The sequence below is a fragment of the Dreissena polymorpha genome, chromosome 5 (genome assembly GCF_020536995.1).
Source record: "Dreissena polymorpha isolate Duluth1 chromosome 5, UMN_Dpol_1.0, whole genome shotgun sequence".
In the NCBI taxonomy this organism is placed as follows: domain Eukaryota; kingdom Metazoa; phylum Mollusca; class Bivalvia; order Myida; family Dreissenidae; genus Dreissena; species Dreissena polymorpha.
Genome location: NC_068359.1, coordinates 119567187 through 119573688, shown reverse-complemented (window position 1 = coordinate 119573688; position 6502 = coordinate 119567187). Strand labels below are relative to the sequence as shown.

The window sequence follows — 6502 nt, the reverse complement described above, 5'->3', positions numbered from 1 at the left end:
CCTTACGGCGCTGTACGTATTATAGCCTTTCCTATAGAGATTGTCTAGCCGTACGGCTTATAAAGTATAGAATTGTCATTTAGTGCTGTTAATCAGTAATATGCAGCAAAGACAAATAAGCGCCCGAGCCGATTGTGACGAAGATATTTCGTACATATTTTCCTACAATAAGGCTATTATTCCATCAATCCGCATCCGTATCCGCGTCAGTATCCGCAAAATCGTTATACGGACGCTATTTTTCATTTATCCGCAAACGGATGCGGACGAGATACGGACGGCATTTAGCACGATGAGAGTAGCTGTCATCTAAAAAATAAACTGAAAATCTATCGAATTCGTGAAAAAAATACCCGGAATTATACAACCAACGCAGTTCTGCATATCGGGACTCTGATTATACTTTAAAGTTTAAATGTATGGAAAATCATAGCCAATGCACTAAAAGAAGATATTTCAGGTATATACTATGTGTATCCTTTTACGGACAGAACGATGATTTGTACCTTATATCTACTTAAATTCACGCTTAGCAGCTTGTCCTTCGTAATAATTATCTCAAAAATTATAATTTTTAGTTTTATCCATATACAAAAATAAAGATACGTTCGACGTATGCGGTTAAATGGAATATAGCGTCCGTATATTTTGCGGATACGGATACATTTACAGATAGATGGAATAGTAGCCCAATAATGCTCACTTGAGCGTTCTATTGCGGACGCCTATTCGCGTGCGGATACGGATGAATGGAATACGTGCAGTGCATTTCTACTTTTATTTTATTTTTTGCGGATGCGGATATGCGGTTGCGGACAGATGGAATAGTAGCCTATAACTGAAGCATTCGTATATTTAGTTAGTGTTCGTGTGGCGTATAAATGGTTGCAGGAATTTATCAAAGCGCTGACGTCACTGTAGGTGTTCGTTGTTGTATAAGTTTAGACGCAACTCAGTTTAAAAAAATATGTTATAGCTTTTTATATTGCAAGTTTTGAATGAACACAATCCATTCAAAATTATAAAGAGTGTGTCTTAAAGCACAGGTTCAGATGTTTTTTTTAAAATCATTAATAAAAAATATATTTTTAGCTTCGTTTTGGGAAAACAGTGCTAAATGCTTATGCATAAATTGTCATCCCAGTACAAGAGACCCTTTAAACATTATAAAATAAGACATGTCGTCCTTGTTTAGCGTGTTTGCATTGCACAAGCTAATCAGTATGCACAGGCTTATCTTATTTGACATGCATTAAGCCCTGTTTTCTCTGAAAGCAGCCAGTATGTGCAGATTTTCAATGATAAACACTAGACTGGCCAATATCGTCTTACAAGCTGTTAAACTCTATTACTCATATACACCAACTGCAGTGCACCAGTGAGTGGTGGACTATAAACAGGCAAATGTGGTGGTTATCTTTCCTAGCAGACGCTAGTAGAATTTGTAGTCTGCTGCAACGGGCAGTGGTTGTCTTTCCATGTCATAGTTAAAGGGATCTTTTCACGGTTTGGTAAATTGACAAAATTGAAAAAAGTTGTTTCAGATTCGCAAATTTTCGTTTTAGTTATGATATTTGTGAGGAATCAGTATTACTGAACATTAACCATGGTCTAATATAGCCATTATATGCATCTTTTCACGATTTATAAACCTAAAAATTATAGAGCGTTGCAACGCGAAACGATTGAATAATTTGGAGAGTTCTGTTGTTATCGTTTAAATTTGTGAAACTACGAAGATTGCTTATATCAGGTATAGAATACACCTCTCATGTATGCTTGGCAGGATAGCTCATTAGGCTAAAGCGTTTTTTACTCCAGGATTCCGGGGGTCACTGGTTCGAGCCCTTGTACGGGCTACTTTTTTTCCATTTTTAAATTTTTTTTTCTGGAGCGTTAAAAATCCAATGTTTACATTCATCAATATAAAGCATCTAATGACAAACTTCAAAACATGTCAAAATCTGTGAAAAGGCCCCTTTAAGGCTTCTACGCACATACCGATTTGCAAAAACATAAGCGTTAGCTGACGCTCACACTAAAAATGAACCGTTAAACTAAATTTAGATTCACATCGTACATGCACGATTTACATGCTGGCGAATTCGACTGTACATACATTTTCGATTTCAGAATTTAATATCTGGCTTATTTTGCATATATCGACACATGTTCTTCTTAACTTTTATTTAAGTTTATGTCAAATATATGTTTAATAAGTTGGGTTTTTTACACATTTTATGTAAATTAATAAATATTTATAAAAAATCGTATAATCTCGCTTTAAAAATTCTTCATCTTTCACGGCTTCCTTTCATGTCATACGGTTGCTTATTTGATTCATTAATTAGTCGACGTTCCTAAGGCGTGAAAAACCTGTAATAAAGAGTTGCGGCATCGATATTTTGAAATTTAATGACGACAGCTGTCAAAGTTACGTTCTAGAAATTGACTTACATACATAATTTAAATCGGTTTCTAATTTGATTCTTTAATAAGACGACTTTCCTATGTAAGGAGTGAAAACTGTTTTAATTAGTTGCGGCATCGATATAATGAAATTCAATGACGGCCAAGGTACTTCTCAGAAATGGAGTCACACAAATAATTTAATTGTCGTTCAGACAATTGATAAATATATGGTTTCATACAAGCAATTTATCAGTTCACTGAAAATGGTTGTCTTTAACTTAGACAATATCCATAGGAAAGGCTATACGTACAGAGCCGTACGGCAAACCTATTGTCTACCCGTACGGGGCCGTGCGGCTAGCCTCTTGTCTAGCCGTACGACTAGCCACTGTAAAATGTATAGTTATTTCATTTTCATTTTACAAATGTCTCTAAAAATATATTTAAATTTTCTCTATCATGGAAGTGTCATTTATTCATACAACACATGACAAATTATAACAACAATATATGTTAAAATTATCTGACCCTTGTCAGACGTTTTATTATGAAACTAATAAATGATATGCATGATTGTCAGATTGTGAAATGCTCAATTCAAGTATTATATAAGAGATAAATGGTGACGGACCCATGACAAACAAATAATTGGAGATAGTAGTTACAATCCATCATAAGTTGCAGTACGAACTAAATGATTATCATGAAAATAAAAACTGATTTAACAAGCAAATTCGTTGAATTGATATCCCCCGCCATTATACTTCTGGATACAAGTTATGGCTCTGGACACACAAACAAGCATTTTTTTCAAATACAAAGGGTCATAACTCCGCTATTATTCAAGGATGTACAATGCCATTTGGCGTGCATCATCCTCTTATCCATATATATATACTCATACCAAGTTTCAATGAAATCTGCCAAAGCACTTCCAAGATATGGTTTCGGACACAAAAGTGCCGGACGGACAGACGGAAAGACGGACAATGCCAAATTAATATCCCTCCGCTGTTGGCGGGGGATCACAAAAATTAAGCATAATTAATTACATACACAACAAGATGCGTTTGTGAAACCCAATGTCCCCGTATATAACGTTTGACCTTGAAGGATGACCTTGACCCTTCACCACTCAAAATGTGCAGCTCCATGAGATACACATGCATGTCAAATATAAAATTGCTAGCTTCAATATTGCAGAAGTAACATAACATGAGCAATTTTGACCCATATATTTGACCTTGAAGGATGACCTTGACCTTTCACCACTCAAAATGTGCAGCTCTATGAGATACATATGCATGCCAAATATCAAGTTGCTATCTTCAATAGTGCGAAAGTATTCATAAAATAAGCGATTTGGGCCACATATATTTAACCTCTGACCTTGAAGGATGACTTTGACCTTTCAACTCTCAAAATTTGCAGCTCCATGAGATACACATGCATGCCAAATTTCAAGTTGCTATCTTTAATATTGCAAAGGTATTAATAAAATAAGCGATTTGGGCCACATATATTTGACCTCTGACCTTGAAGGATGACCTTGACCTTTCACCACTCAAAATGTGCAGCTCAATAAGATACACATGCTTGCCAAATATCAAGTTGCTATCTTCAATATTGCAAAAGTATTCATAAAATGAGCGATTTTGGCCACATATATTTGACCTCTGACCTTGAAGGATGACCTTGACCTTTCACCAATCAAAATGTGCAGCTTCAGGAGATGCATTTGCATGCCAAATATCAAGTTGCTACCTTCAATATTGCAAGTTATTGCAAAATGTTTAAGTTGGCATAAACAGACCAACCAACCAACCAACAGACCGACAGAGCAAAAACAACATGTCCCCCACTACTATAGTGGGGGACATAAAAATAGACTGATCCTACAAGCAAACCCCATATTTACACAGACAATGTCTGAATTGACATAAATTTGGACAAAAAACATGCATTTTCCTGGAATCGAAGCACATACCTTTTGATTGCAAACAACAGTCTTACTTACTAAGACATTTCTGAAAATTACACGTTGCCAGCAAAGTACATTTTTAAATCAGATATGCAATGTCATGTCCTTACCAAATTGTACTAGAGCTGTTTTCACTTCGAGTTTGCAAACAGCCTTAAAATATAAACTTAACACTAGAAAAGAATCTTTAACAAGGGCTGTTTGTAAAACATGCATGCCCCCCATATGGGCTGTCCGTTGTAGTGGCAGCCATTGTGTGAATACGTTTTTTGTCACTGTGACCTTGACCTTTGACCTAGTGACCTGAAAATCAATAGGGGTCATCTGTGAGTCACGATCAATTTACCTATGAAGTGTCATGATCCTAGGAAAAAGCGTTCTTGAGTTATCATCCGAAAATCATTTTACTATTTCGGGTCACCGTGACCTTGACCTTGTGACCTCAAAATCAATAAGGGTCATCTGTGAGTCATGATCAATCTACCTGTGAAGTTTCATGATCCTAGGCATATGCGTTCTTGAGTTATTATCCGAAAACCATTTTACTATTTCGGGTCAACGTGACCTTGACCTTTGACCTAGTGACCTCAAAATCAATAGGGGTCAACTGCGAGTCATGATCAATCTAGCCATGAAGTTTCATGATCCTAGGCGTATGAATTTTTGAGTTATCATCCGGAAACCATTTTACTATTTTGGGTCACCGTGACCTTGACCTTTGACCTAGTGACCTCAAAATCAATAGGGTTCATCTGCGAGTCATGATTAATCTACCCATGAAGTTTCATGATCCTAGGTGTATGCGTTCTTGAGTTATCATTCAAAAACCATTTTACTATTTTGGGTCACCGTGACCTTAACCTTTGACCTAGTGACCTCAAAATCAATAGGGGTCATCTGCGAGTCATGATCAATCTACCCATGAAGTTTCATGATCCTAGGCGTATGCGTTCTTGAGTTATCATTCAAAAACCATTTTACTATTTTGGGTCACCGTGACCTTGACCTTTGACCTAGTGACCTCAAAATCATAAGGGGTCATCTGCGAGTCATGATCAATGTACCTATGAAGTTTCATGATCCTAGGCCCAAGCGTTCTTGAGTTATCGTCTGACAACCACCTGGTGGACGGACCGACAGACTGACATACCGACAGACCGACCGACATGAGCAAAGCAATATACCCCCTCTTCTTCGAAGGGGGGCATAATGAGATAAAAGTGCACTTACAAAATCAAAGTCTTTCATTTTGAAAACCAATAGACAGAATTATAACATATAAAAAGTATACAATCTTCAGTACACTGATCAACAAATTAAAACATTTTAAATCATACAATTTGCATAAAATTCAAAGCTTGATATCTCAAAAACTTATCCACAATATTGAAAGATATTAAGAATCTTACAATCTGCATCATAACTAAAGCTCAATATCTTATAAAACTGATTGACGAAACTGCAACATTTTACACATTATTTAATCTACAAAAAATGAAAAACTTCATATTTCAAAATTCAACCGACAGCATTGACACATATTTAGAATCATACAAAGTAAAAGCTTCAAATGTCAACTTGAAATGAGTCCAAAATACACGGACTTTAGTGAAACACTGGTTAGGGACTAAAAAGGCAGTTAACAACAAGAGCTGTGTTCGTAAAACACAATCCCCCTTACTGCGCCGCTTTGAAGCCATATATTCGACCTATGACATTGAATTATGACCTTGACCTTTCACCACTCAAAATGTGCAGCTCCATGAGATACACATGCTTGCCAAATATGAAGTTGCTATCTTCAATATTGCAAAAGTATTCATAAAATGAGCGATTTTGGCCACATATATTTGACCTCTGACCTTGAAGGATGACCTTGACCTTTCAGAAAATTAAAATGTGCAGCTCTATGAGATACAAATGCATGCCAAATATCAAGTTGCTATCTTCAATATTGCAAAAGTTATTGCAAATGTTAAAGTTGGCGTAAACAGATCAACCAACCAACCAACCAACAGACAGGACAAAAACAATATGTCCCCCACTACTATAGTGAGGGACATAAAAATAGACTGAACCTTCAAGCAAACCCCATATTTACATAGAACA

The 6502-nt window shown here is 36.3% G+C and overlaps 1 long non-coding RNA gene across 1 annotated transcript; it reads right to left on the bottom strand.

Moving 5' to 3' along the window:
- Positions 1-2925: 2925 nt before the first annotated feature.
- Positions 2926-5915, bottom strand: LOC127831745 (uncharacterized). The gene is made up of 2 exons (XR_008026482.1): positions 5270-5915; positions 2926-5116 (listed from the first exon to the last, which is right to left on the bottom strand). It is a non-coding gene; the product is annotated as an uncharacterized LOC127831745 (long non-coding RNA).
- Between the last annotated feature and the right edge of the window lie 587 nt (positions 5916-6502).